The following is an 11,414-nucleotide window of genomic DNA, read 5'->3' as shown; positions in this document are numbered from 1 at the left end:
TTCCATTGCCCTCTCCAAAAATTGGCCGTTACGCTAACTTGACGACAACAACGCCTTCCTCCATGGCACACTTCATGAAGGCGTTTTTATGGCTTAACCACCGGGCAATGTTCATACTCGATTTCCGAACCACATTTGCAAGCTAAAAAAGTCTCTATATGGCTTAAAGCAAGCTCCTAGAGCTTGGTATATTGAGCTCACAAATTTCCTTCTACAATCAGGATTTACCAAATCTCTTGCCGATGCCTCACTCTTCATTTACAAACACCATGAGGTCACTTGTTCATGGTCTATGTAGATGATAACATTCTCACGGATAATAACACTAAGTTTCTTGACAACTTTGTCGACGCCCTTAGCAAAAAAAAAATGGTTAATGATCTTTGCATGCTTCATCATTTCCTTGGTGTTGAGGTCATTCCCACTCCTACGGGTCTTTTTCTTTCTCAACATCAGCACATCCAAGATGTTCTTGACCACTTTCACATGGATGGTGCATTAGATGTCGCTATCCAACAATGTCTCCTCTTCTTCGGTTGATCCTAATCCCTACCGTAAACTTGTCGGGTCTCTCTAATATTTAGCCTTTACACGAGCAGACATATCATTTACCATCAACAAGTTATCTCATTTCATGCATGCACCTCGACAAACGCCTTAAACGAGTACTACGATATTTAAAAGGGACCATCCATCATGGCCTTTTTCTAAACCGTGATTCTCCTCTCACACTCTCGGCGTTCTCGGATTCGGATTGGGGTGGGGTTCATGATGCAGGATTGTCGACAACGACTTACTTACTATATCTTGGAAGCAACATTGTTGCATATCTTGGAAGCAACATTGTTTCATGGAAATCCATGAGACAAAAATCTGTCTCGCGCTCGTCTATTGAAGTCGTGGACAAAGCATTATCAAATGCCTCGGCTAAACTTATCTGGCTTAAGCATTTACTTTAGGAACTTGGTCTCACCATCTCATACACCAACATTATTTTGTGATAATACATGCGCTATGTACTTAAGTGCAAATTCGATATATCAATCATGTATGAAATGCGTGGCCCTCGACTATCACTTTGTCAAAGAATAAGTCTCAATCGGTCTTCTACGGTTTCTTCATGTCAGCTCACAAGATCAACTTAAAGAACTGTTAACCAAACAGATATCTCGGGCGCCGTTTCTCAAAAATCGATCCAAGATTGGTGTATCCGACGGATCCTCCATCTTGCGGGGCGTATTAGAGATCATAAAGTCAACAGGACCACTTAGGAGGGAAATTATATTCAAATTAAATTTGTAATTATTGTCAAAGATTCTGTCCTAGAATAGCTTCTTTATCACCCTTGTAATCTCATTACCTTGTGTAAATTGCCTATATATGGCCCATAAATAAACCTCTTTACGAAATACTTTAATGACTGTTTCGTGACCCGAAGGTCTGTTGCAGAATTAGTGACCGAGTTTACCACTGAACCTATTGGTGACCAATGGCGTAGCTTTGAAGGGCCGGGGGTGCCCGACCCCCGAACTTTTCGAATATAAATTTTTGGGTATATACGTTTCGACCCCCCCCCCCCCGGTTCTATAGAAATTTTTGGGTATATACGTTTTCAATCCCCGTCGACTGAATATTAGTTCCAGATAGTCTCACATGTTTGACATGCTTTTTTTAAACCAAAGAGACAACAGTCTCTAGCTATTTACTTATGTTTTATCTATGATCAAATGAAGACAAAAATGTATTTTTAACACATTAAACCTCGTAAGTGATATTAATCAATAAAAATATTTTGCTTACTAACTATAAGAAATAAATAACTAATTCTTTATGTTCAACATGACCCAGGCCCATTTAGTATATTTTATATCAGGCTTGGCTAGTCGAGGCCTGTCGCCGACCCAAACACCATTCCCCCCACCTCAGCATCGTCGTATTCGTTGCCCCCATGACGTTGAGGACGAGCATGTAAGAAAAAAAAGTGACCGTTTGGCATGCATGACCATTGGAAAACAAAAAAAAAATTAAATTCCTAATTTAAAGCTAACGGCAATAATTCAAAAAACCTCAGAATTTAATAAATTTTTTTATAAATACAACCCAAACACCCAATTTTTTACCCATTTCAACCCCATCTCTCTCTCAACTTTTATAAAAAGGCTCTTCTACTTTTTTATAAACATTCTTCTACTTTTACCATGGATCCATACAACTCGAACAACCCGAACAACCCAAACCCGAACGTTTTTGCGGTGCCCGGCTACTATCCATCAATGGAACCGAGTTGGTCATCCTCTCAATTTTCTCTCATAATGGATATTAACGGGTTATTTTTGCTTTTGATGTTATAGGTGGAACGGTTGAAGAAAAAAAAATAGTGGAGTTGGAACAAGATAAGATAGAGAAACATGCTATGATTGAGAAGATTGAAGAAGGCGCGAGGTTGTATGCCGAAATGAATGAGAAAATTCAAATATTGTCACAAAAACCGCCACCAACTTAAAATGCGTTGAATTTTATTATATTGCTTTTAGATAATTTGGATTTTTATGGTGTTAGGTTTGGTTATGTTTGAATTATTTGGATGTTTATCGTGTTGCATTCAGTTATGTTTGGATGATTTGGATCTTTAGTATGAGTTTTTAATATTTATTGTTATGTTTGAATTATTATGTTATATGGTTTAAGTATTTATTTCTAGTTTCTGTTTTTTATATTTATGAAACTTGAATATAATATTTATAAAGGAAAAATAGAAAACAATATAAAAAAAAGAATTTATTTGAAAAATTCCAGGCAAATAGCGTAGCTAAATTTGTTGCCAAGACCTTCTAAAATCGATAACTATATCCGTAGCAAAGTCAAGCGAAATTCGTAAGTAAATTCTGTTACAGAATCGTAGCAAAAGCCTGCAAATTTTTGTAGCCAAATTATAGTGAATTTGTAGCTAAAATCTGTAGCAAACCCGACAGCAAAAAACGTAGCAAGAAAAATGCAAAAGGTAGCAAAATCTCGCAGCCAAACCATAGCAAGTTCGTAGTTAAATTTTGTAGCAAAAACATTGCAAATTATCATAGCCAACCCATTCGTAGCAAAACTACCCCGTAGCTAAAAATAACCATAACTAAAAGTATCCATAGCTAAAAACATTTGTAGCTATAAGTATCCGTAACTAAAAAACAACCGTAGCTAAAAGCAATCGTAGCTAAAAACATCCGTAGCTAAAAACCCATAGCGAAATTTCGTAGCAACCTTCTTCATAGCAAATTCGTTGCTAAAATACCGACGCCATTTTTTGTAGCTAAATTCGTCACAAACATAATTTTCATAGCTAAAGTTCATAGCAAATAAATTCGCGATGGGACTTGTAACTACGAACCAAATCCGTAGCAAATTCATAGCAGAAAGGGTGTTTGCTACGGATTTGGCCTAGCAAATGCCTATTTCTGTAGTAGTGACGCTTTTGCGGGTTTTTAACAATCTCCGAACGCTTTCTCGCAAATGCAACAAATGCAATCGTTACAAAACATGATGATACGAAACCCGTTCAACATGCAAGTTCAATCTCAACAACCACAACCCGTTGAATCTTCTCAACCACTACAACCCGTTGAAGACGACATTGAAATCGTTCCGGAGACGCAACCGCAATCATCTAAAGGTAAAAAAGGGAATCAAGTGGCGGTTAACCAAAATCAACCTTCGAAAGCGAAGGCAAAACCGTGGACGATGATTGAGGAGGAGGCCTTAGCGAAGGTGTGGATTAGCACATCCAAACACCCCGTTGTCGGTATGTAAAATTAAATATATCTTACACTAAAAATATAGAAATTTTACTTTAGACTCGAGCTCGGGGTAAACTTGGCTTATTTAGGATCACAAGTCTAACTAATCTCCATGTTTCAAGTCCAGCTCAAACTTGTTAATTAAATGAACTTTACTTTAGACTCGAGCTCGGGTAAACTTGGCACGAACTCAATATCCGGTTGTCTAAATCAACAACATAATATGAAGCATATGATCCAACAACCTACCAACTATTTTGGATCCGAATACAGCGTAACATTTTGTGAAAACTCATGGTAAATGGTACCCTCAACTCAAGGCCTCAATCCGGATTACATTTATCGTGGAAATGTTGCATGGACCTGTATATATATAGGACGAGCTCTCTCTTTTAGTGACTTATCATGTTAGAGAAGAATGTGCTTTGTATAAGTAATCAGATTACTTGGCTACTTGCAACTCCTACCAATCTTTAGTAATCAGATTACTCGGCTATTTGCCACTCCTTCGGCTATTTACAACTCCTACCAAAGGGCTTATAACCTAGTGGTATCATGATGTATGCATAGCGACGTCCCTCGGCCATGAGATTTAGGGTTCGAGTCCCATTAAAGGCTTTGTTGCAAAGTGAGCGTAACTCAAATCAGCTGCACTCCCATTTTTGCCGCCTGTAGCGTTAGTTACTACCCCATCAAATGTAATAATTGGCTCGTTTTTCTTTTGTTTTACACTAGATTACATTTGTATCTAGTCAAATGTCGGAAAACATGTGTAGGGTAGAACCAAAGGGAGTCAAGGGGGATCCGCTAACACTCGTCATGAGAATTTATAGAACTTTTATATAACAAAAAGAACGTGAGTTATACCCCTTAGTCGTAGTTAATGTATTAAAACAAGAGGAAAAAAATTAAAAAAAAATACAAAGTTATAAACCATCGACTGAGAAGTCTTTGCTCCACCAAACATGTGCCAATAAAAAAGGCAACTAACAAGACTCCCTATCCTTCAAACATTCATGCAATCCATCAAACATATGATGTAGCAACCAGCAGCCACAGTCACTAAAGACTGTAGTTTGGGACGACTTCATGCGCTATCTTTGGCGCCCATCCAGCAACGATGTATTCTTCTTTAGCCGGTTTGGTTTTCTCAAACGACTCCCTTGAAAAGAGTAACTGCATTAACATAATAAGTATTAAAAAAAGATGGGGGGTAACTTGGTCTTAACCGATTCAACACAATGCCAAGATCAGGCTTGACTTGTGTATACAAGATTATCAATGTTAAAATAATAACAATAATAATAATAATCAGGGTTAGTAATTAGTGTCATATCATTTGATGAGCTAAGACTGACTCGACTTGATACTTTTGAGCTCGGCTTGGATCGACTCACTAGATAGTACTGGCCTGCAATTATGTAAATTCACATATACACGGGATTTTTACATATTTCCCCCTCTTAAGTGGGCTTATTACATATTTCCCCAAAGAAAAAAACAATTACATATTTCCCCCTTTTTTTGGAAAATTACCCAATTACCCTTTTTTTATTCCCATAATCTTCATATTGGGACATTGCAGAAATGCAGATCAAACTTCTTATTGTGCTTTAAGATCTCTGCAACAAGATATTTTGTTCGATTTACGATAAGAATGCCTTCAAAAGTCATGACTAAAGAAGTTTTAGGTCAGGTGACTAAATTATTAAATAATTATTTTAACACTACAAGAGGAAAACAAATGCTTGAAACAAAAAGGCTTCATCATCTATCTGACCCTTGAGTTTTTTGATAATGGAGCGAAAGTCACTTTGAAATTAATTTTTAGAAGAACATGAACACACGGATTAATAACAATAAAGTGGAGATTCATTTAGCCAATGGAATTTAAAAGACGTATGATAGCTTTGAAAGCATAAGTTGATGGAACTCAATTTTGTTGAAGTTTCCTATACACTTCTAGTGGATACGTATGTGTTAGGAACGTTAATCTCCACCATTTCATTGACGTCGCCTTTAGAGGGAAATATGTACTTCTTAATTTCTTACAAACCTTATGTTTTTAGCGCTATGAATAAGTATGGATTGCATTTTTAAAAGTTTGTGTTTTTTTATTATGACTATTATAGTATTGTTTAAGAAGAGTACCAAGTAGAAAAAGTGTGGAAATACTACATGAATTTGGAAAATATGTAACTGATTGATGATATTAAAGCGGAAATATATAAATATTCATTTAATAAGTTCATTAAGGATAAAATAGTCATTTAATAAAAGTATTTTTAATGAGAAGGGGAAATATGTAATATATATAGGTTAGGGAGGGGAAATATGTAATTGAATTTTATGATTGGGTAAATATGTAATAAGCCATTTTAGGAAGGGGAAATATGTAAAAGACCCCACATACACAATGGGTAAAAATGTAAAATGGCAATATAATGCTAGCGACTTTTACAAGCGGAGACTTTAATAATAAAGGTCAACTTGAAAGTCTACTCCAGTAGCTCAAGCTCAACTTTTCTTCAATCGAGCAAGTTTCAAATTTATAGCTGGTATTGAGTAACTTGTGAGTTGACAGAGTCATTTACGACCCTACATGTAAGACAACACGGACTGATTCACGAAAAGTGAGACAAAACTAAGCCAAAAGGACCTGACCTGAACCAACCCAAGCTTAATCAAACTAACAAAACTCGAGTAAATTGAGCCCGTATAAGACAATATAATTCAAATTTTTGTACTTCTAAATTTCATTATAATGATTTAGTCAATATGTTTATATATAAATTTAAACAAACTACTGCTAATTGTACAAAATGAGCAACTAATCGACAAACTCTGGTTACTTAAAAACTCAGAAAGGGTAAAACTACCAAAAAAACTAGACAATCATGATCATTGTTATTGCAGTTACAGCTAAACTTGTTATTTAACCCCTAAACAATCAGATAACCAATGTCAGTTTTGTTATACACTTACACCCAACACTACAAACTCAATAATCAGACCATCACTTTCAATATGCGAGAGTCATACCTTCATGTAGTTACGCACATGAGTCAGACTTTCGGGAACAGTCCACTTCTTAAAATTGCCAAGAGCCACCTCAAGATGGTACAGCTTTGGTGCCAGACTCAAATCAACAGCTGTGATCGTTTTCCCATTAACATAAGGCCCCTAACATGTTAACATACAGGTTAGTTATTATTCAAATGAAAACACATATTTTTGTATCAACCAAATAGAGCAAAAAACAATCATTTTGGAAAAAAAAAAAAAAAAAAAAAAAAAAAAAAAAAAAAAAAACGTACTTTACTCTTGAGGTGTTCATCTAATGCATTCAATTCATCAAGCAAAGCTTGTTCAGTCCCATCATTAGCATCCTTGCTCTTTAGAAATGCCACAAATTTAGGGAAAATCTTTGACCCCCTACAATTTCACAATTAGAATTAGTACTATAATTATGCAATTAATTGGTCAATTTGGGAAAATCTAAACTTATGTTTATGAAATAAATCAAAATTTCATAAATGGTCATTTGAGTTTAGAAATGCAAATTTTTCATAACCAACTTGAATTTGCCATCTTATAGGTGGTAATTATATACTATTTAGGGGTGTTTAACGGGGCGTGCTTATAGATTAGCAGGTCAAACCCGACACTAACGTGAAAATTTAACGACGACCCGAACGTGCCAAGAATTCAAAATCATTTCAAACACATGAACCCAGATACAACACAAGTTTTCATGGATCGACACAAACACGGCCTGTTGAACCGTAGGGATGGCAATTGGTCGGGTTCGGGGCGGGTATTGGTAATCTCATACCCATACCCGGTTGTAAAATCGTGTCCCATACCTGGCCCAATACCTGTCGGATATTGGGCATACCCGTGGGTATCGGGTATACCCATTAATCTGTTAAAAGATGCCGATTGAGATTTTCAAATACATTTTTATTACTGCTAGTTTTTTTTGAAGTCGCGCGTTGCGACGAAACCGAACAAATGATAATGTAAAACAAACGTGATTTGAAAATAAAGAATGTTGTTTAGAAACCCAAACCATTAGAACGGTTTAATTGATCATCGTAGTGTTTTATGCTACCAAATAAATACTTTATTTTAAGTACAACTTGGTTTTTAACAAAACATATAACCGAATCAAGCACAACTACGTACTATACCCGTCCATTACCCGTCGGGGTTGGGCTATACCCGTCCCATATGTTTCGGATTTCGGGTATACCCATCAGATTTGGGTTTTTTTGCCATCCCTATTGAACCCAATATATTTATTTTATTTTTAATTTTTTGAAATATCTATACCTGACAATAACATATTACAACCATATAAACAAAGATAAATAAAATAATTTCATTTGAGCTGTACACCATATGTCTGTTTTTTATATTTTTAAAAATTTATAAACAGAGAAGAGTTAAACGGATCAACCCGCAAACTGACATAAAAACCCAAGCACGACCAGTTTAGCTAAATATGTTCGAGGATTTTCCTAAAACCGACCCAAACCCAATTAGACTAAACTCAAACCTACAGATTTCGTAAAAAACCCGTATCATATGACATATATACAGAGCCAGACAGAGCATACACAGAGGCAAGTTCAGGGGGAGTGGCAAGTGAAGGGTGAGGATACTTCTCTTCAATAAGACCCACAATAACATCAGAATCAGATATCCAATTCTCATCAAATTTGGCCAAAGGAACTTTTCCATTTGGGTTCACTTCAAGAAACCTACACAAACACAAAAACCAAAATTATATTAAAATCCCACAAACAACCAAACATTTCATGTGTAAATTCAAGATTCTCTGACAACAATAATAATCACCATTTGGATTTTTGTCTAAATTAATGAGATGGGTTTTGAAAGCGACTTTCTTCCCTTCCAAAGTCAAAAGAATCCTTTGGGAAAATGGACCTAAGATCAAACACAACCCACAAAAATTGATGATCAACAAACCCCAATGAAATTAAAGTGAAATCTTTGAAGGGGAGATTAATTACAGTCGCCAAGAACATCAGGCTAGTCGGTATGGGGTGCGGCTCCGGGTCGTCCTGGGTCGACGACGGTCCAAACATCGTGCCCCCCCCGTCCCGTCTTCAGTGTCGGCTTCTAGCCGTTTGCGACGAAGCAAATTTGGTGGGCCCTTCCACTTTTTTGACCGTTGAAAATAAAAAAAAAAATAATTTATAATTAACATTCAACATTCAAACGGCCATATTTCAAAATATACCCAAATTCACTTCCATTTTTATAAATACTCACATCTTTAACCATTTTTTTCACAACTTTTCACCCACTACCACCCCATCTCTCTCACATTTTATAAACCACTCTTCCCTTTTTATAAAAACCTCATCATATTTTGTACCATTTTTTACCCGCTGCCACCCCATCTCTCGCTAAAAAATTATCATGGCTTCACCCGTTTCTTCCATTTCTTCAATTTCTTCTATGTCTTCATCGTCTTCGTCCGCGTGGTATTCATCATCTTCGGAAGAGGATGCTATTATGCATAACATGATTATGAACGCGGCTCAGGTGTTCATGGCGGCCCATGAAGGGTCGTCCCAACGCTAACTAGACGAGCAAAATATAACCGAGACCAAGAAGTTATTTTACTTTTTTTTTCCTTATGTTTTATATAGATTTTAAAATGTATTTTATAATTAATTTCATTTATGTTTTGTTCTAAATTTATAGCCGGCCACGATAAACTAGTAGCCGATTATTTTGCCGACGAACCCGTGTACCCAGCCGAGATTTTTCGACGTCGTTTCCGCATGAGTCGTCCACTGTTTTTACGTATTGCAGGCGACATGGCCCAGTCTGATCCGTTTTTTATATTGCGAAACGATGCTAGGGGCAAAGGGGTTTCAGTAATTTACAAAAATGTACGTCGGCTATTCGCCAACTTGCGTACGGTTTCGCACCCGATGCATTAGACGAGTACATTAGGATGTCTGAAAGAACCGCACGTCGATGTTTGCACAAGTTTTGCCAATGGGTTGTCAATTTGTATAGCAAGCGATACCTATGGAAACCGAACGCAAACGACGTTCAAAAATTATATCAAGCACACGAACAGAGACATGGTTTCCCAGGAATGCTCGGGAGCATTGATTGCATGCACTGGCAGTGGCAGAACTGCCCAGTTGCATGGCAAGGTCAGTATACTAGGGGAGATCAGGGACATCCGACTATCATTCTAGAGGCTATTGCGTCACAGGATCTCTGGATATGGCATGCTTTTTTTGGTCTACCTAGTTCGCTCAATGACCTTAACATCATATACCAGTCACAGATTTTTGATGATGTAGTGGCGGGTACAGGTCCAGACACAAGCTTTACGGTTTCAGGGGTGGAGTACAGGCGAGGTTACTACCTAGCCGATGGGATATACCCAACGTACTCGACAATCGTTAAAACTATCCAGCACCCGACTGACGACAAAAGAAAAAGTTTGCAAAGTTTCAAGAGGGCGCAAGAAAAGATATTGAACGGGCTTTTAGTGTTCTACAAAAAAAATGGCACATCATTTCACATCCAGCACGTTCGCAAACACCAAGGAGGTTACGACACATTATGTACGCTTGTATCATCCTTCATAACATGATCATTGAAGACGAAGGGAGAGCGATATGCGAGTACGACGAAAACGCGTCTACTTCCAGTTACTTAGTTACTTACTGAGGAACAACAAGATTTGAACGCCTTCGCTCTACGTAACGAGTACACACATCACAACCTACAAGCGGACTTGGTGGAGTACATTTGGAACAACGCTCCCAACGAACTCGGCCATGACATGGAAGACGAAGACTAGTAGATTATTTTAATATATTAGGATATTTTTAATTTTTTTTTTATTTTTTAAGTTTATGTTTTTTTTTTTAATTTATTTTTTTTAAGTTTAATTTTTTTAAGTTTATGTAATGTTTTTTAATATTAATGAAAATATTTTGTTACTTTATTTGTTAAATGTTAAAAAAAATTAGAAGATTAAAAAAAAATTAAAAGTGGTGGAACACTATGACTAGGACCATCCTCCCATGCCCTCTAGTTTTGGAGGATGATCCATCCTTGGGAGGACTATGACGTGTCGCCTACGTGGCGGATCATCCTCCAAGGATGGTCCATTACCATACCTTGTAGTCTCAGGGGCGCCCGTAGCAGCTTTGACACAGATCTCAATCGCCATTAAAATTGAAAGGGGTGTCTGTATTTACCGGATCTATACATGTATATATGTATGTATATATAGGAAGAGACTGACACTTTCACTTGCCAGTTGCCACTCCCCATGAACTTGCCTATGTGTATTCACATCCCTACCAATAAATTCTAAATATTTCAATTGCCAAATTTTGTGGGATGGTTTTACACACCATATCCGAAATTTCGGATAGTTAATTTTTAATGGATATCCAGAATTCTAAAGAAAATATTTCAAATTAAAGTAAATACCCTTTTCCATGTTCTTAAATAAAAAGAAATGATCGAAAATTTAAACCTTAACAAATTTAATAAGCTATTACACAGAATCATAAATTGAGTTGCCATTCAATCATAAAGCCTTTGGATAATCATTGT

General features: G+C 36.7%; 1 pseudogene; it reads right to left on the bottom strand.

Moving 5' to 3' along the window:
* Positions 1 to 4,602: 4,602 nt before the first annotated feature.
* LOC110896639 lies at positions 4,603 to 11,022 on the bottom strand (annotated as a pseudogene).
* Positions 11,023 to 11,414: the final 392 nt, after the last annotated feature.

Source organism: Helianthus annuus, chromosome 12 (assembly GCF_002127325.2).
Source record: "Helianthus annuus cultivar XRQ/B chromosome 12, HanXRQr2.0-SUNRISE, whole genome shotgun sequence".
Taxonomy (NCBI): Eukaryota; Viridiplantae; Streptophyta; class Magnoliopsida; order Asterales; family Asteraceae; genus Helianthus; species Helianthus annuus.
This window is presented reverse-complemented; position numbering and strand designations above follow the sequence as displayed.